The sequence below is a fragment of the Anabrus simplex genome, chromosome 13 (genome assembly GCF_040414725.1).
Source record: "Anabrus simplex isolate iqAnaSimp1 chromosome 13, ASM4041472v1, whole genome shotgun sequence".
In the NCBI taxonomy this organism is placed as follows: Eukaryota; Metazoa; Arthropoda; class Insecta; order Orthoptera; family Tettigoniidae; genus Anabrus; species Anabrus simplex.
In genome coordinates, this window is record NC_090277.1 from 8,591,995 (window position 1) to 8,613,453 (window position 21,459).

General features: G+C 39.5%; 1 protein-coding gene across 4 annotated transcripts in view; it reads right to left on the reverse strand.

Annotated features, from left to right (window-relative positions):
- Positions 1-21,459, reverse strand: part of LOC136884904 (uncharacterized) — a 293,707-nt gene that overhangs the window by 163,523 nt on the left and 108,725 nt on the right. The gene's annotated exons all lie outside the window — the stretch shown is intronic.

Below are 21,459 nucleotides of genomic sequence, written 5' to 3' on the forward strand. Positions count from 1 at the left end.
TTATCTGATCGAGAAAAACTTCGATTGCTCAAGATTGTAGGAAGTAATATAAAATTACAGTACCTACATGTTTTCGAAGTTGGGATTTGCATGAATGTCCTGTGTTATCACCTAAAAGTAAGCATAGTTGGGCTGTTAAAATGTCACGTTATACTAAAAAGCCTTTGTATATTATTTGTGGATTTCAAATCCATCGTAAATTCAACCTTGAAAAGATAGTTCGCACCTTGATCACCGTAAATTAAGAAATATTACACTATATCTCAACGGAATTATTCGTCCCTACGAAAACATGTGCATTAATTTTTAGAAAAATAAATTTGGGCTTCTCCATGACATGTTTTGTAAATTCCAATCATCGTATTTTTGGAAAGAAGATCGTCCGGTATTTTCGTGTGAAGAATTTAAAAATAAAGCAATAATTTTAGTTATAGACTGCTCTTATTATTAAGAATCTACACAAGAATATCCTGTCGATATTCGTTTAGAATTTGAAACACCTGAAAATATTCCTGCTAACACAACAGCCAATTGTCTTATTACTCATATGAGTGATGGATCCGAATCGGTGATTACAGCCAGCATTTTTATCTACGTACCCTGCTCCTTTCGTAGATGCTTCTTGGGACATCCTGTCTCTCCGCAGTAGGGTGTCAATCGATGTATCTTTCACGCAGACGCTGTTGACGAGATTACAAGCATCGAATTTTATTGCGATGGACCTAATCTGAAGGTTGTAAACTGTACACTGTGTGTAGATGTACTTCCTTTCTTCTTTTCAGTAACTGATAATGATTCAGAAAGGAACTAAACACATGGATAACATTCAGGTAAGAACGGCATCGTCTTCTTTTTGATGCATAACATGCTCTGTGCAATATATTTTGAAAATTTAATTTCATATACATTAAAAATTGCATTTCATTTGAATGTTGCAGAGTGCATTACAATTTTGGAAGCAAGCTACCCATTCACAGTAAGATGTCAAGGAGTACATCAACCTTGTCGGCAGCATAACCAAGACTGTCGTATAACCGGTAGTAGTTTGTTTAATTTTGTAAATAATTACCCAATATTTCATTAAATTAAAAATTTTCAACTTAATGCATTCCCTTTGCATCTTCACACCTATGGATAATATTAACACTTAAACCATCTGTAAAGGCTTGTGTTTACTAGAGACTAAATTTGAAAACGAACAAATGTAAACATACCGAACCATGACCTCAGTCCCGTCAGAGACAACAGCTAGACAATTGATGTGCCGTTTTGACAGTGGCCATATTTAAACAACGGACGATCGCAAACTTCAGTGCTGACATCTTTACGGGGCAAAATCTACATGGCTACCACGTTAGGCACGTGGTAGCAGGCAATTTGAATAATTCCATATGCTCTTTTGACAGCTGTCAGCGGCCAGTATTAAACAACAGACGATCGCAAACTTCAGTGCATTCCCAACGCCTAAGAGAGCAAGCCTAACCTCTCATCCGCCACCTTGAAGGAGGCTATCGTTAGTTTTACGGTCAGATGCACTTCCTGGCCTCAACTGTCTAAGATGGCAACTGTACATAGGCCCATATGAGACATCAAGGGCGATTGCGCAAGATGGTAGCTATGCATGGCTTCATATGGAGAATGATGACGGCTATGAGCGCTTGCGCAAGATGGCGGCTATACACAGGCCAGGCTAACTCCTAGAGCGTGGGTCAGAGGTTACTGTACAAGATGGCGCCTGCTCTTGGGAGAATTCCTCCTCACCCGTATGGCAAAAGGGCTACTCTTCTTGGCAAAAGTGCAAAAGGGCACCTCCTCCTAGCAAAAGAGCAAAGGGGCTCCTTCTTATATGTATGGTAAAAGAGCTCCTCCTCCTCCTGGCAAAAGGGAAAAATACGCCTTCTTACAGTTACTAAGGTTAGCTCAATCCCTTACAGACACATGCTTTCGTGAATTGAACGTTACATTACAAACAAATATACTTACGTCATGTAGCGTTGTCCTCGTCGCATAAGTTTTTCGATTTACTTCATTTTCTAAGCCTACTAAACGTTCTGTCACCGTGCAAAAATGTCAAGAAAAGATGTAAGATGAAGAAGAAGAAAATTTCAAAGCTTAACTGCTACCGAAACAAGTGAAGTTTGTACCTGGAAACGTTACTGGTCAAGCACGCATTATATCAAAACAAGTTCCTACACATCAACAGTTTGCATATAGGCTCACAGTTCACAACAAGCCTCTGTTACCCTATGTAGACATAAGATATTGTCAAGACCCCAATGTATTCTTAAAACGTTTGCAACTGCTAAGAGCCTATCAAGATGCTGATTACACAGAGTACAAAGCGGATATTTTTGAAATAGAGCAAGAATTACGTCGTGTAGGTATTATTAAGTAATAGCTCTCTCTCGACAGTACAAGAGCCTAAACACCTTCCTACATTCCCAGCGCTTACACTCACCTAAGTCATCCTTCTGTAGTATATAGTCGATCGAGTAGCTATATTCGTATAGATTAATTTCCAACGTTCTCCCTTCCTTAGGGTGTTAACACCGCCTCTAGATGTAGAGCCGGTCTCTAGCTCGGATAAAGGGAGGAGAAGCACCCTAGCCCATTAGCCCTTTATCCCTTCGAGGAAGGCTTGGTAACGAGGAGGAAGAGTCCTTTCGAACAGCTCATTTTATCTGCTAATTGTAACTTGTCTTGAGGAATAGAAACATATAGCGCAGTAGCGATATAAGTTTTCTGTTTAATAGTCAACATGTTTTGTCTTGTCGGATCAAGACATACAGCATGTCAATTCTATATTTTTACAATTGCATTCTGTAACTAGATTGAACCTGTTTTGTCTGCTCGCATACAGCGTTTAAGTATCCTACAATATTTTTGCCTGCTTAAAAAGTATTACGTCGGCAGCCCTGAAAATGGTTTTCCGTGGTTACCCATTTTCATACCAGGAAAATGCTGGGGCCGTACCTTAATTTAGGCCACAACCGCTTTCTTCCCACTCCTAGCCCTTCCCTGCCCCATCGTCGTCATAAGAACTATCTGTGTCGGTGCGACGTAAAGCAGCTAGCAAAAGACGTATTACCTTCTCTTTACCACCTCCTCATTCTACTACTTTCTCCTCAATCGAAAAACTTATGCGACGAGGACAACGCTACATAAGGTAAGTATATTTGTTTGTAATGTAACGTTAAATCAGGAAAGCAGGTGTCTGTAAGAGGATGGATTGAGCTAACCTCATTAACTGTAAAAAGGCGTACTTTTGCCCTTTTGCTAGGAGGAGCTGCCCTTTTGCCATACAGATGAGGAGGAAGTGTTCTTTTTTGCCCAACTGCCCTTTTCTAGGAGTGGGTGCACTTTTGCCAAGGAGCCCTTTTCCCCTTTTGCCAGGAAGAGTAGTCCTTTTGCTATTTTGCCCTAGAGATGAGGAGCAGTTGTTCTTTTTGCCATTTGTTCTTTTTCTATATGGATGAAGATAAGGAGGAGGAGAGTGACTGTGGCCCTTCGGAGGAGGAAGAGGCCATAAGAGCCTATGTATAGTCGCCATCTTGTGCAGAAGTCCCCTGGGCTAGGTTTCTCAATAAGAGCCTGTGTATAGCTGCCATCTTGGCCAAGCGTCCTTGAGCCGTCTCCTAAGAGCAGCCGCCATCTTGCACAGTAACCTCTGTTCCACATTCTAGGAGTTAGCCTCATAAGAGCCTGTGCATACCCGCCATCTTGCGCAGTAACCACTAAGCTAGCTTTCTCCATATAAGCCCGTGTATAGCCGCCATCTTGAGCAAGCGTCCATAGCCAACATCTTCCTCCATAAGAGCCCATATAGTCGCCATCGTGTGCAATCTGCTATGGCCGACTCGTAAGAGCCTACGTATAGCCACCATATTGCACAAACGCCCATAGCCGTCATGATTCTCCACAAGTAGCCTCTATAGCCACCGTCTTGCGCAATCGCCCATGGCCGTCCCATGATAGCCTATGTATAGTTGCCATCTTGTGCAATTCACGTCAGGAAGGGCATTTGACAGTAAAACTAACGATAGCCCCTTCAATATAGCGGATGTGATGTTGGGCTTGCTCTCTTAGGCTCCGGGAATGTATTGAAGTTTGCGATCGTCTGTTGTTTAAAGGTGGCCGCTGACAGCTGTGCAAAGAGGGCATGGAAATTTTCAAATTGCCCGCTACCACGTGCCTAGTCTGGTAGCCATGTAGATTTTGCCCCGTCAAGATGTCAGCACTGAAGTTTGCGATTGTCTAGTTTAAAGATGGTCACCGTCACAAAAGCACGTGGCTTTGAGGAGCACGTGGAATTTCAAATGGCCCGCCACCATGTGCCTTAGATGGCACCCATGAGGATTTAGCTCTGTCATTATGGGAGTAAGATGCTCTATTGTCTGTAGATGGCCGCTGTCGAAAAGCGTGTGGATTTGAAGAGCACGTGGAATATCAACTTTTCCCGCGCCAACGTGTCTAAGGGTCGACCAATGACTATTTAGCCCCGTCAAGGTGCCAGCACTGAAGTTTGCGATCGTCTGTTGTTTAAGGATGGCCGCTGATAGCTGTCAAAAAAGCATTTGGAATTTTAAATATCGCGCGCTCACGTGCCTAAGGTGACAACCATGAGGATTTTAGCCCCTTCATGATGGTAGCGTGATACTCGCTTGTTTAAAGATGGTCGCTATCAGCTGTCAAGAAAGCGCGTAGAATTTGAAATTGCTCGCCACCACGTGCCTAAGGTGGCAACCATTAGGTTTAGTGCCATAAAGATGGCTGCACTGAGGTTTTCGATGCTCTGTTGTTTAGGGATGGCAGCTTTCAGCTTGACAGCTGTCAAAAAAGCACGTAGATTTGTTTACAAACAAGAGCACGTTGTGATGACGTCGTGGTCACGTGACCGGGGTCAATGACCTTGGGTGCTGACGCAGCAGAAAAATGCTGACACAATGGTTTTAGAACGCACCTAGCTGAGCTACTAGGATTGAATCTAAAGAGAGTAGTTTTATTTACGGCTGAGATATTGCTTTGCTAAGCATCTCATTGTACTTCCCTTCGTGCACAAAATAATGAATACATCTAGGAAGAGCTTACAATATTTACAGTTCGATTCTAGTGATGTGAACATTACCGTAGGCAATTAAATGTCTCAAATGTTACAATCAAGCATTCAGTGTTCTAAACACTGTCGACTAAAATCTTTACCTACAGTATCCTTTATGTGTACTTGATACTGTGCCGCATCATTTCCGGTCCCCTGTAACATGTTCTATCATGTTCAGAAGGTCACGCTTTGGGTAGAGACATAAATCCAGATCAACGGTATAGTTTTGAGATTTCCTCCCACAGTCGACAAGGGCAGCTAGCTAGCCCAATCACCTTAGACCACTACTCTAAGATAGTGTCGAAAAGGGGCATCTTGCTATAAAACTATATCCCTTGGTGTCGAGAAGGGCAGCTTTCATGAAAACAATGTCGGGAAGAGACATGTCAAGAAGGGCATCGTGCCTTAAAACAATAGCCCGCGGTGTCTAGAAGAGCAGCTTGCCTTATAACTATAGCCCCCTCTATGACAGTTTCGAGAACGGCCGCTTGCATCGAAACTATATCGGGGACGGAACATGTCGACAAGGGCATCTTGCCTTAAAACTATAGCACTTGGTATCGAGAAGGGCAGCTTGCCATAAATCTATTACGGGGGAGAGGGTCCTGTCGATAAGCGAGATGATGTTGAGAATGGCAGCTTGCCTTAAAACTATTGCGGGGAATTGTCTTGTCGAGGAGGGCAGCTTGCTTTAAAATTATGTCGAGAATATTCATGTCGAGATGGGCCTCTTGCATTAAAATAATAGCCCCTGATGTCCAGAAGGGCAGCTTTCCTTAAAACTATTAGGAGAAGGGTCTTTCCATGTCCTCTGTAACAGGATTAAAGTTGTCTTGTCGGATTGAGATATGCTGCATTTGCGTGTGCTACAAACAATTCTACACTTTTGCAGGTAGAAAACTCTACAGCGCGGCCCAAGTCCCTTCAGTATCATTTAAATTCCGCTCTCACGTGCTCAAGGGACCTGACAGTTGTCTAAAAACCATGTGGCCGCGCCCCTACATGGCAGCAGTGAGGTTAGCGATGTCACTTAACTTCCTAATCCCCTTGGTTGTTTCCATATCACCGTGTCCATCTTATCATGACTTGCCTTTCTTCCACTCTCTTCCCCATTTCATCTTCTTTCTTCATATTTTCTTCTAAATCCCGTATTTTCGTCACTTGCCAAAAGCTAGTCCACCGGCCATTGGATACTACTAAATATTGCCCCTTAATATTTGCTCTTAGCCCTTGCAGCCTGGCCCGGATTAAATGTTTTTAGGAAATTTATATTCCTCATCCTTCTCTTCCCATGTCTCTTTTGATCCATATTTCTGTGCTCCGTAGATTGTCCGCGCCTCTTTTCACTATTTGCGCCATCAGGGTGGAAAACAACTTCACTTTTATCGGCCTGTTGCCCTTGCTTTGCCTATCCTTTCTACATCCTTTATGTTGACTTCACTGAAGTTGATTTTCATTCTTTCTTGATGAGTTCCAAAACCTTGCAGATCGTCAACACTTTGTCCTCTCCCTTTTCGTCCGGCACTCCATATATAAATAAGCATTTTTCCTTCGTTCATGGCAGCTGCCTTCTATTTCAGCCTTCAGCTTCACCACCTCTTCCTCCATGTCCCTTTTTTCTCCTTAAGTGACGCAATTTCTCTCTCGATGATTCCTACTTTGGTACTTGTTTCATCAGTTTTCCCTTTACCCATCGCCTCATATTCTCAAATTAATTCACTTGTTCCTTCGTCATATTTTTAATTTATCCAAATGGGTATACTTCTTCCACCTCCTCCCTAACCACCCTCCTTATTACGTCCATATCTTCCCAGCTCATGTTGCCATTGGGAGTCGGTCAGGGGTTTACTTCCACTTGGGTGTTAAATAAAATTAAAATCACGTTTCTTAAGCCAAACATTTCAAAGCTCTTTGGTAAAAATGGGACAAGGTCGCTCGTGAAACCTAGTCTAGGTAGTTAAGCTGAATTCTAAAATATATATACATGTATTTACAAAGGATAGTTGTAAGAATATTGCTGAATAAGCTGTTGCACATAGATAAAATTCACAAAAAATATTAGAGTATTGACAGGCCAATACAGAATTTGAAGGATATATATCAGCATGACGACATGGAGCCATATGAATGCGCAATTTGAGGTATTGCAGAGAGAATAAGAAGAGAAATGGACAAGGACGGAAAAAGTGATGCAAAAACGAGGGAAGCGCAAGGAGGATTAGTGGAGATGTTGAAGCAAATGATGGAAGAAGCAAGAAAGCGTGATGAGAAACAAAAGGAGATGATGGAGGAAATAAGTACGGAACAGATTGAAGAAATGAATAGAAAGCAAGAAGAGGCAAGAAAGCGTGATGAGAAACAAAAGTAGACGATGGAGGAAATAAGAAGGAAACAGATGGAAGAAATGAATAGAAAGCAAGAGGAAGAGGCAAGAAAGTGTGATGAAGAAGCTAGAAAGCGTGATGAAGAAGCTAATAGAGAAAGGTAAGAGGAAATGAGGAAGCAGAACGAGAAACAACATGAAATTATGGAGAAAATAAGTAAACCCCAGGAGAGGATGGAAGAAATAAACAGGGAACAAGGGGAAAAACGGAAGGCAATGATGGAAGCAGTAAGTAAACAAGAAGGGAAGCAGAAGACAATGAAGGAGGAGATGAAAGGGGAAATGAAGGAGGAGATGAAGAGAAGTCGACAGGAGCAGATGGGAGAAATCAGTAGAAAGCATGAAGAGATGAAGGAGGAGATAAAAAGAGGTCAACGAGAACAAGGAGAAGAAATGGATAAAAGGCATAAAGAGATGCAGGAAGAGATTGGAAAAATAAGATACGAAGTGATCAATATCAAAAGGGACATGGACGAATTAAAAGCAGAAATAAGTGGAAAGATGGAGGAGAAGAACAGAGAAATTCAGGAATAAGTAAATAAAATCAGAGAAGAGTTGATACCTTCAAAGAGGATGAAATAAAGAGTTTAACTGAGAACATGGTAATGTTAAATATTGATTCATGGAAACATTGTTAAGAGAAGATCGATAAGCTGAATGTTCGCATTCAGATGACGAATAGAGATATAGAAGTCAAATTTTTATTAGCTAGAAATCACATCGGTAACAAGCTAAATATAATGAGGGACGAAATCAAACAAAATAAAGAAGAGGCTGACCAGAGAATGGGCAAAACAGAAGGGATCAAGCAAATTCAGAGACAAATGCAAGAAATCCATGAAGAAACTCAAGCGATAAAAACAGTTATGTCATCCTGCAGCGAGAGGCAGAAGACTATCGAGCTGCAAATAAACGAAAGAGAAACTACTCCTACGGTGATTACGCAGTCTAACAATAGTAATAGAGAAATAAACGTAGAAAACGGTAGAAATGGAAGCTCTGCTGTCATTAATATCATTAAAACGTACGATGACAGGCCAGAGAACTTTAATAATACGGCCAGCATTTCACCTAAGCGATTCCTCAGGGAGATGGAAGATTATTTGAAAGATAATAATATTCCCGAAGAGAAAATCTTAAGGTTATAGAGAGGCACTTAGACTCGACTTCCAGTCTGTGGTTTCAGGCATTCAAATACACATTCCATGAAGACTGTGATTTTAAAGCAGCTTTCTTACGAAGAATTTGGAACTCAGAGCTGCAACAAAACCTTAGATTAGAACTCTACTGGAGAAAATATGCATCGGCTTGTCAAACTAGATAGTGATTATTTTGCCTATCAATTTCACCGTTTCCAAGATCTAGATTCACCACCTAGTGAGTTAGAGGCTATCAAAACAATACAGAGACAGTTCCCACCAGAAGTCCAAAAATTATTAGCTGCTGAAAATGTAGAAACTGCAGTGAAGATGGAGGACATTCTCAAGCAGATAGATATGACTACAGTGTTGCACTCCAGTAGCATAATTATAAGTGTAAATGGCGAGGAAACCATCTATATGTTATTTCAAGAAGACATAGGCAAAAACACGTCTAACGAACAAATAAGTAGGAAATAAGTACGAAAAGAGTATGGAATCATCTGGAAGACAGAAGGAGAGAAGAGGAAAGATGTAATTGCAGAAGAAACTAAAATCGTGAAGCATATACAAGAAGCAGAAGGCATAGAACATATATGAAATATAGGGACCACTTTAGAAAAGGAAGAGGAAGGTATGATCCTAGAAGAAGAATGGGATATGTAGAAGAAATAGTAGAGATAATCAAGATAAAGATTATTTCAATAGAAGGTACATCCAAGAATTAAGAGAAGCCTGAAATAATAAAGATAAATGGGAGAGAGCAATACGAGATCAGGATGTTAATGCACATGTAGACGGGGCTGAAAATCTTGAGCTACAGATGTACAAAAGGAGGAAGCAAGAGGAGCAAAGGCTCAATCAAAACACCAAAGAATTCGAGTGTAGAAGGGAAGAAGACAGGATCATAAGCAAAAAGAAACGCCAATTTCCGAATTATTGGGGGAGATAAAAATGTCGAAGACGCAGAGGATAACAAAATTCTAAGTTATTTAATTGCACAAGTCGATTCAAGGGAGACAGGTTCAGAAGAATTAATGAAAGGTGTATCAGCAAATCCCAGGAGGAAAAAGTATAGTTTACCTATTATAGTAGCAAGAGTTGGAGATATGAGGGTACACTGTCTCACAGATTCAGGTGCCAGTGTCAGCGTAATATCCGAGGAATTATTCCAAGACTTAGATAAGAAGATAAGACTACTGACGATGTCTGTGTCAAAGGTAAAAATACGTGGGATAATACCAGATAAAACGGTGGAGTGTGTTCTTCAAACGTACTTGGAGAACACTATCGGGAGGATGAACATTGAACACCCGGTCATCGTTATGAATAAGATCAAGTATAACATAATACTGTGCATAGATTTTAAGATGGTGACAGGCATGATGATTGATATGGAAAAACAGGAAGTAAGATTCCCTATATATGGTGAGGATGCAGATAATGTCCAAGAAAGGATTAAAATAAATGAGGATATCTACATGGTTGATGGCATGAATATAGAAGAAGAAGAAGAATATGGTACTCAGATGAGAGAACATCCTGAATATGAGATGGACGAAAAGGATATAAACATGATACAGGAGAAAGTACTGGATTTTATCGAGAAAGTCATGGTTATGGAAGAGGAAAACGAGATACCAAATACAGTAGAGGCGGTTGCCAATGCCGAAGTCTTGCCAATGAAAAAATCAAAATAACATGAGATCATACAAAAATATTCAGATGTATTTAAAAATAAGCCCGGAGTAATTCCAAATTTTAAGTGCAAACTTACAGTAGTAAACGATTGGACACCATATGTGAGAAACCAGTAATATGTGATCTTTGTGTTGTTTACTTCCTTGAACATGGTTATGCACTCATTGGAAATGGAGAAATCTGGGAGTGTTAAAAAGGAAAATGGTGTGATTGTTTTTGGTTTGTAGATGTCTGGAGAATTAAACCTCGTGTGAACGTATGTTTGGGAATGTGTTTACATGTGTAGGCGACGTCCTGTATTTATTAATGTTGGTGCAAGGGTCTGTGACACGGGTAGTGCCCGAGTGTCTAACCCAACACCATACAGGGGTACATTATATGGCATACCGGAAGAGCATTTCCCAGAAGTCAAGAAATTGATAAAAGAATTGGAAGACGATGGTATAATATTTAAAACATCCATTCCATATCTAAATCCATTGGTCATTGTGATGAAAAGCAACGGGAAACTACGAATATGCTTGGATGCCAGGCAGTTTAATGGAAAATTGATACCCGAATACAAACAAGTACCGAAAATTAAGGACATTATTAAGAAATTCAAAAACATGAGATACTTTACTACCGTGGATTTTACCTCATCATATCACCATATCGTCCTAGAGCAAAAATCTAGATTACTGACAGGATTCTTGTTCGATAATGAAACATATGCCAATTTTGCGCTTTCCATTCGGAATTAAGAATATTTGTGCAGTCCTAATAAGAGCCTTGGATCGGAATTTAACGCCAGAAGTAAAGAAATTCCAGATCTATTACGTGGATGACCTAGTTTTAGCAACCAAGACATTCCAAGACCATTGTGATAAGCTCAAGAAGTTACTCGTAACCCTGAAGGAAACCGAATTTAAAGTAAACTTAGAGAAGTCAAAATTTTGCCAGAAAGAGGTATTGTTCGTCGGACACATGTTCGATGGTAAAAGGGGTACAACCGAATCCTGTGAAAATTAAGGCCATATGCGAATTTCCTCGTCCGAAACGGATTAAAGAACTCAGACAATTCCTTGCAATCACCCAATTCTTCTCAGACCACTGCCAAGACTATACCCGAACGGAAGCACCGTTACGAGATTTGATGAAATCCAATAACGGATGGAAACAGGACGAAAAAGCGGAGAAAGCATTCCAAGAATAAAGACATTGATGGCAAAAAGTATAAAGTTAGATTGTCCGGATTATGAAAGAGAATATACAATTCAATCTGATGCTTCTAAAATAGGTATAGGGGCTTGTCTATACCAAGAGGAGAAACACCACCCCCAGAAGGGAACGTATTTGGCTTTTACTAGTCGAAAACTAAGGAACCATGAAGTGAAATATACGACCACTGAACAGGAATTGCTGGCGATCGTTTATGCTTTACAACAATGGAGAAAAATTATTTATGGATACCAGATAATAGTAAGATCAGATCACAAGGCACTTATATTCGTGTTTAAGGCTGCAAAGGCGAGTGAAAGTGTAACAAGAAGGATGCTGTTCGCTCAGCAGCTCCAAATCAAAATTGAGTACTGCAAAGGGAAGGATAATGTATTTCCGGACGCCCTAAGTCTGAATCCTGTGGAAAAGGAGGAGAAAATCCATGGAATAGAGTTGAAAAAATGAAATGGCGTATGGTTTTTAGTGCCGGGAGTGTCCGAGGACAAGTTCGGCTCGCCAGATGCAGGTTTTTGATTTTATACCCGTAGGTGACCTGCGCATCGAGATGAGGATGAAGTGATGATGAAGACGACACATACACCCAACCCCCGTGCCAGCGAAATTAACCAATTATGGTTAAAATTCCTGACCCTGCCGGGAATCGAACCCGGGACCCCTGTGGCCAACGGCCAGCACGCTAACTATTTAGCTATGGAGCCGGACGGAATAGAGTTGATCTCACAGGATGAAGAGCTGCTGGAGGAACTTATAGATTTGAAAAATTTGCAACAGGCAGATGAAAAGCAGAGGCAAATTCTGGATAAATTAGAGAACGATGATCGTGATGATAAAGCGAAAACAAAGGTAATGCAGACATATGTGGTCAGACAGGGAATGTTAATGACTTCAATGGGTAATGATAAATGAAAAATACGAATTGTGTTACCTTCTGTATTACATAGAGAAATAAATTGGCACGTACACATGATAACTAGACATGGAGGCATGGAGGAGGTTACTCAAGTTATATTAGAAAAATTCACGTCGAAGAGAATAAGGAGTTCGGTGAAAAATATAGCGAGAACCTGTGATGTATGCCAAAAAGCCAAACACGGAAATTGTCTGGTGAGGCACGAACCAAAGGCCATATTACCACAGAGAGCGAAGGAAATTTATGCTGTAGACATATGCGGGAAATTACCAACAGCCAAAAAGGGACAGATTCATAGTTGTGGTTATGGACATATTTTCAAAATGTGTACCTCTCCAACCAATTCGAAACAGGTGCTACAGCGTTTAGTAAAACACATACTGCCAAATATGGGTAAACCTAAAAAGATATTATCATATAAGGGAACTCAGTTTACATAAACGCAATTTCAAGAAGCAGTGACCGAACTAGGAATCAAACACATCTTTTGTTCGGTGAGACACCCAGCTGCTAATCCTGTGGAAAGATTCATGAAGGAGATAGCGAAATTCTGTCGTATATATTGTTCAGACTGTCATTGGAAATGGATAGATGTGTTTAGAATAATCGAAGACAGTATTAATTATACCATACACGAATCCATTGGACAGATGCCAAGCATTATACACCACAATATACACCCAACAAGACCATGGGATGCAGTAATCAAGCCGAATATGGATCAAAGACCAAGCCAAGATGAGATCAATCAGCTGTTCAGAGAGAGAATGTACAGACAGTCTCAAAGAAGGCTAAGGAGAGTCCAACACAAGAGATTCCACCCTAAGCTGAATGAAGGTGACCTCATATTAATCAAGTAACCGACAGTTTCTAATGTATCGGCTAAAATGTTCTCAAAATGTATGCATTTATTCGATGGGCCATTCGTGATAAGTAGGTCATTCAATAATAACGTATACGAAGTCAGAGACATGGTTAGAACATACAGAGGCATCCACAATTCATCCAACATGAAGATGTATTTCAAGGAAGAGTGAAGGAAGAATATAGTCAACCTTCCGTATAAGCAAAGAAAATAAAATCGTATACCACCTATGGAATGAACGTAGCATAATATCGACAGGAAACAGAAAGATCAGCCAGAATACGAAAAGGAACAGTGAAAAGTTACATTGTAAATTAATAATAAAAAGTATAAATATATCGTAAGCAATATATTTAAAACAACGCAGTAGGAATAATGTGCCATTTCACTGTGAAGTTTATTTGGAACGAAAATGGTGTCTAGGCCATGAGAACGTCAGTAATAGAACGTCAAAGTATTCATAAATGTCAAAAGAATGCTGCTTTCATCAGGCGTTTGAGGGGAATGAAATATAAAAGGCGGTGAGAAAGAAAGACGTCGGAATATAGTTAAAATTTATTACTGGAAAATAACGTTCGATTTCACTGGAGACATACTAGCAGAACGCTGCGCAAATCAATTTTAGAAGAAGGTTAGTACTAAACAAGCAAGTCCGGAATTAAAGATAAAATAATAATAATAATAATGACCACGGGAATATCGTGAGACATCGGCGATAAAGGATTTACTCAACTACGTAGAATAAAACTGTACAGGCGGATCGGAAAATTTCCGCATTGCTACGTCACGAGATCCCAGCAAGGCGACGTATCAAACGATAAAGTTTAGTTTTAAGAAGCTAGATAATAATAAACACGGTTGCGCAAGACATAGAAAATGTTATATTACAGTCAGATTGAAGCTTTACTAGACATATTGAAAAACATCATAAGAGATCATTTTAAGTAGCGCTAATCACAAATTATCAATAGATCATAGCAGGCTGTGTTCCGTGAGATGACGAAAATTACCATGTTGACGTACTTTTCTGTTCCAACGAGACCGGAGACATCATGTGCTAAAGAAGCAGAGGCAGGAGCTACCTGGGTTATGGCGACACGAGCTGACAAATCCACCCCATGACGACCGGCTATGACCTAAGACCATCCCTGATGTTTCCAAAAGGATGAGAGGATGCCGGGAAACCAAACACAGCAGGACATGTGACAACAACGATGAAAGCAGGAGGAAAGATAAGTCATTACACTTATTCCTCACATGAGTAATGCAAATGATATTTGTTTTGAAAAGTGCCATTCATGTTTCTTTATTGAAAGAGATAAACGAAGTGCTATCTTAAATTTTGCAAAGGAGTGATGGTACGTGAAAAGACAACGTTAAAGTTTAATAGGTAATCATCTATTATGAATGACAAATCCATTGATGTAGAAAGCGTTTAGGCAGTGATAATCTAATTTTACGTTCGCAATGCTGTCAATGCGAATGAGAAGAGTTTAGGTTAGCTTAAATGCGAATATCATGTGACATTGTGGTAAATATTAGGCATACGTTAGGGCATGTACTGCTAAGCTGAGATAAAATGAGATCGTATATAGGATACAATAACGTCGTAGCAATATTATGGAGATATTTTATGGGATTTTAAGAAGATTAAGGACACAATGGAATAATCAGATGGATGGATAATGATGACAGAGTAACAGGCTTCAAGTTGAGATGAATTAATATGTTTATTGTAATGTAGAGTGTAACATGAGATGTGTAATGTGAAATGAATGGTTTTTATGTGAAGACGGTTATGACGAATTGTGTTGTGATGATTATTGTTTCGTCGTAAATGAAGGTGTCGATTATTTTAGCGACGATATTAGTTCAATTTACGTAATTTGAGATGAAGAATGATTATAATTGGTTCTCAAATGTTTGTTAATTTTTCAACAAGCCATATATATTACTCGTTACGATCTAGATAACGTTACTATGTAGACACCTACTTATTGGATCCCCAAATAATTCCGGATAGGAAGCGTAGCACAAATGTGGCCTATATCTATACGATTTTTCTAACCACAAATATTCTCATTCAGATAAGGAAAGCTAGGAAGCTTATTTAACTGCATTAATCGATATCACTGGTAACGTTTCTCTATAATTGAAGGTTAATGGTAATTGGTGGAGTCTTCTTACAAGCTAGTTCACTTGATATCCATCATAATCTAGTTAAGTAATTGTCAGATATGAATGATAGTACTTCAACAGACCACATATGATTACTATGTAGGCACTTAAATTAATTTTTCGAGATTATAATTATTTTAAATGAACAATTTGAGTAAATATAGGTCATGGCATTTCGACCATGCTATTTCAGTGAGTAATGACTTAATGAATTATATTTCTCTCCATAATAGCAAATGTTTTGAAGTGTTTGAAGTGATTGAAATTGTACCGGGCGGTACACCTCCACGCCGCTAATTTAAATGCGCGCCAGTTAAAACTCCTCTGCTGGAGGAAGTCTGAACTTTATTGACGGTATTAATTTTCTACCTTCTCAGAAGATGTCACTACCTGTAAATTTTGGAGTTTTAGAACTGTGTCATTTTTGATGTGTTTTTGTTTCGCTTGAAGTAAGAAGTGTGAACTTTCTCTTCTAGAGGACACTACTGAAGATCTACAATAGTGCAACCTAGTGCGGAGTCAAAGAACTATTTTGTTGGAGAAAATTTAATTTCAAGAGTTTGTTCTTTGTTAAATTTCTTTCTGTCATTATTTAAGTTGGCAATATTTACCCCTTTCTTCCCCTTGTTATGAATGTATCCAATCCCGAATTTCTTCTATTAATTTCTGACCAATCTGGTGTATCTTCCCCCAACTTGAATCTGTTGCGGGGTCCTACCCAATAAAGAAATTGTGGGAGGGTGTTTTCTTTCCCCTAACGACTAGAACGTTCCGCGAGGGTATATAAACTGCTGATTTTAGGGTCTCCGGGCCACTTCTGTTCTATCTTTCAGTGCGTAAGGTACACAGCAGGGGGCGGGAAGCGCCTCTTTCTTCTCCAGCCGTTCAACTCAAGGTAATGGCCAATTAATAACTTCTTTCGTTGCTAGATCAGCAGTTTAACTCTCGGGGCGGGTTCTAGGCCTTCCACCATGTAACTTTCCTTTAAAATGTAAAAACTACTGGTATCTATTCTATCTTTCAAACGACATATCGGGATAGAGAGTGCTTAACCCTCTCGAGCTCCCACTCACATCGTCTTGAGGTGAACGTATTTTTCTCAACCAATTCTTCCGTAATGTAATGTAAATTGTTATTAAGTCACCTCTGTAGTATGGGATTAGCCCTTGTATTAACGGCCTAGTGCCAAGTAGGTCTTAAGCAAAGTGTATTAGGAGTGCAAGTTCGCCTCCTCTCAAATTGTACTTTAGAGGTCATGTATTAACCTTCTTGTCATTTAACAGACCTCAGTAGGTTGGGTATTTTACCCCTGTGTATATGTCCTTTGAGGACAGCTTAAAGGTGGAGTTCGGAGTGGCCTATGATAGGCTTGTATTTTAGGGGGAAGTTGCCCTTTCTTGAAAATTGTGTCTCTGCCTCAAGGAGGCTTTTGGGTGTAATTGGAAGCAAAGGTTTCTGGCATGTTTGGGGGTTTTCGGCCCCTTTGTTGTATGGTGTTCATTGTAAGGTTGGGCTCATTGCTCAAGAATTATGTTTCTGACTTTTGAAGCCCCAAATGGGGTACCTATGTAAATGTATTTTTTCAATCGTGTTTCGGCTACTAAGTACCTGTTCTATTTGTTGTTACCTAATTTTGAAAAGAAAATATAACCTTGTTAAATTTTAAAATTAATTTCACTTTAGTAGCTTGAGACCTATTCACCACCCAGCACCTTCTTTCATGCATAACTACCGCCAAAACCCGGTAACAGAAATATTTGAGATATTTGAAATATGTGAAATATTTGTAATAATTGAGAAAACATTTCCTTAAAACAAATGCCATTGCTGATAATTGAGTATGAAGAGCTACGGTCAAATGAATATATCGCGCTGTGGTGTGATCAGGGAATATTTAAGTAAAAGCAAGTTAGACTTTTGGAAGCATTTCACGCCACGTTTGAGGAAAGTTGATAATGTGATTTTAATTTTAATCCTAACTTACTCAACGAAAGAATTTGCGTCAGACACATTTTTATAGCTCCCAATCAAGATAGTAAATACTGTAAACATATTCATTATTTTATTTAGTTCGAGGCCTCTAATTTGAAACATTTTAAGATTAATTGATGAGACACGAAGTCAGTTGTTTACTATTTATCTTATCGACATGCTGTTCAAAGTTTTTAAACCACTTTCAAGGATTTTTCCTTATTTTTAATAAGTAGTATTATATAAAACTTAACTAGGATATGTATTTAGCTTTTAGTGATTGTTAGTTAAGAATTGTAGTAAGTTATGCGGCAACTAACCAAGTTACGAACAGAAATCCAATTTACTTAGAAATTGATATTGTACTCGATCTTACGCGACTCGATCTCGCTGCGGGGACGGCGCAGTATGACACATTGTGAAGTCTGTCAGGCAGATGTTGATTTCAGTACGTCTGAAGTAGATAATTGGACTTATGAAGCACCCCTGAGATGGTGGTATGGAATGAGGTGCTTAGGCATTGGAATGGAAGTTAGCAACACTTTTTGCAGAATTATGCACATGCGATCCCCAACTGCCAGGTACGCTCATACAAACAGAGAAATCTTGGGTGCCCCTGAGAAGGATTTTGAGGATAATCTGACCCATCAGTGCTTGAAATTGTGAACCTGAACAGTGATCTGGAAAAAACGGTCTGGTGTTCCAGTTACTGACTTGTGTGCTTCTTGCGAAGGTACATGGATGAAGTGTGGACACACATAAGTTTATGGTTATCAGTCATCAGCACTGACACTGGCAAGTGTTGAGCAATTTCTGCATGTTTGAGCCCTTAGATAAAATGAGTTTAAAATGAGAGCTATTGGTAAAGTGAAAATGAAAATCTGGGCTGTGCAAATTACTCAGGTACTAGTGGTGGAATGGAGCCAGTAGGGTTGAAAGTTATTTTTCAAACAAGTGTTGAAAAATATGGGGATATCTATGTGAAATACCTTGATGATAGTGACACAATTTCTTTCAAAATTGTATGGGAATGTGTAACTTTACTTACAGATTATATGATTGAGAAGTTAGAATGTGTAGGGCATATTCAGAAAAGAATGGGTGGAAGACTTTTAAAATTGGAGAAGGGACTCAGGGGTCAAAAACTTGAAGTTAGCAAGCCCCTGGGAGGATGTGTTAATAGACTTACAGATAAAGAAATACATATGTTGAAGGTATATCATGGGAAGGCAATAAGAGAGAATTCCGGAAATGTGAAAAACATGCAAAGAGCGGCTTCGGTCATTTCTTTTCGCAAAGTGTCAACTGACCAAAATCCTATTCATAACCTGTGAGATATTCCATGGTGTAAATTCAAACAAGCTGAGCAAGCTGGCACTACTTATTCCCACAAGAATAATCTAACTGAAGCTGTGATGAGGGTATTAAAACCTACATCTAGTGTTCTGGCCAATCCAATGTTACAGAAGTGTTTGCATGCCAGAAACTAAATTCCTAAGGAAAGTTCCAACAGTCTTATATACAAGACACGGCGTAAAACTGTATTCGTCTCCTCAAATGTACTGAAAACATAAATATATTATCCTTGTTCAGTGTTTTACAATGAAAATGCGACTAGGGTTGCAGCCATGAGGTTTCAGTGTCAATATTATAGGAAATAGATGACAGACGAATTGCTACGGCTGACTCCACAACGAAGAAATTTGATACAAAGGCGCATCAAAGGAGAAACTCAGAGAGGAAACTGGGAAATATGATATGGTCTGCACTAATTAATGAGATGAATGGTAAAACAATATGAACAATCTGAAAATTTCGATTTCAGATTCCTGTAATTTATATTTTTGAAAGTTTAAGTACATTTCGTACTATATTTTAGAGATACAGTTATGAAATTATATATGCTCCTGCAAACCGCCATTATAAATGACTTCCAGGAAAATTTTTTAAAATAAAATAAATCGGATTTTACGGAGTAACAAGTTCATATAATTCTTCATAATTTACTTAGTCATATTTGAAATGCGCTAGAAATAAAACGAATAAGATATTAAAACTTCGTCCAACATAAATATTTAAGTTACACTTATATGTGGCAAATTTGGAATCTGATGGTTTTCTGAACGTGGTACATTTTAAAGGCACATCTTTCAGAAAATCCAAATATGCGTAGCATAGGAAACATTAAGGTAATCACCAGAAAAAGCAACACTGAGCACTGATAACCATGCATACGAAATTCTATGAAGTTGTCTGTAGACTGAGTAAATATCATTACCGCATTGACGACATAACGTGGACGCTCTAAGAATGTGTAACCATATGTTGACGCAGAGTATCCTTCCGGGAGAACTTCCTACCACATTGACCACAGGAATATGGACGCTCTCCAGTATGTGTAAGCATATGTTTGTCAACAATTGACTTCTGGGAAAAGTTTCTACCGCACTGATCGCACAAAAACCGACGCGCACCAGTATGAGTAAGCATGTGCGTCTTAAGGCTCCATTTGTGGGAGTACGTGTTACTGCATTGATCACAGGAATGTGGACGTTCTCCAGTATGTGTCAGTAGATGTCGTCGAAGATGTGCCTTCAAGGTAAACATCTTATTGCATAGAGTACAGAAATGGGGACGCTCACCAGTATGTGTAAGCATGTGTTTCTGCACAAGTGACTTTTCAGTGAACTTCTTGTTACAATGAACACAGCAATATGGACGCTCGTTAGTATGTGTAAGCATATGTTTTCGAAGGTTCGAGTCCTGAGAAAACTGCTTATTACAGAGGCCGCATTTAAATGGCCGTACATCCGTGTGTGTTACGATGTGTTTCATTAGGGTCGACTTCAGAGTATAACTCTTTCCGCATCGATCACAAATATGTGGGCGTTCTCCGGTATGTGTTAGGATGTGGCGTCTTAGGTGGGACTTCTGCGAATACCTCTTATTGCACTGACCACAACAATGAGGACGCTCGCCAGTATGTGTAAGCATGTGACCCGCAATTTCAGACTTCTGCCAGAATTTCTTATTACATAGATCACAGGAAAGTGGACGCTCGCCGCCAGTATGTATTAGCATGTGTTTCTTGAGGAGAAACAACTGCGAATACCTCTTATTGCATAGAACACATGAGTAAGGATGAACACCAGTATGTGAGAGAATGTGTTTCTTCAGATTCCCTTTCTTAGAAAACCTTTTACCGCACTCACGACAGACTAAAACAGCCACAGGAGTATGCGTGAGCACATGTCGCAGAAGTTTAGACTTCTGTCGAAAGCTCTTTTTGCACTGTTGACAACAATGGACTCGCAATTCACTATGTATAAGCATATGCTGCTGAAGGGTCGTCTTGTGAGTGTAGTTCTTTCCGCATTCACTACAAAAATATGGACGCTCTCCAGTGTGTGTCATTAGGTGTCGTCTAAGGTGAGACTTCTGTGTGAACCTTTTATTACATTGATGACAAGAGAATGGTCGTACACCAGAATGTGTAAGCATGTGATTCTCTATGTGTGATTTCTGTGAGAACTTCTTATTACACTGGTCACAAGAAAATTGACGTTCTCCAGTATGTGTAATAGTATGTTTTTGGAGGTAAGATGCTTTTAAAAAACTCTTGTTGCACACTGTACACGTGTACCGATGGATATCACTATGCATAATCATGTTTATTTGGAGTGTCGACTTGTGAGAGAAGTTGTTACCGCAATGATCGCGGGAATGTGGAGGGTCTCCAATAGGGTTTAGCATATTCTGTTGAGATTGTGTCTTATTCGCAGTATGAGCGTCCATGTGCTTACAAAAATCAGATTTGTGGGAAAACCTTGTACGACATTCATTACAACAGAGTGCCCTTTGTCTGTTGGGATGAATTGGCATATCCTTAAATTGATCTCCGGTTAAGAATGCGACATTCTCATGTCTAGAAAGTAGAAAAGAGAAAAGTTATTTTATTTTCAAAGATAACCAAATCGAATACAGGAAAGAGAA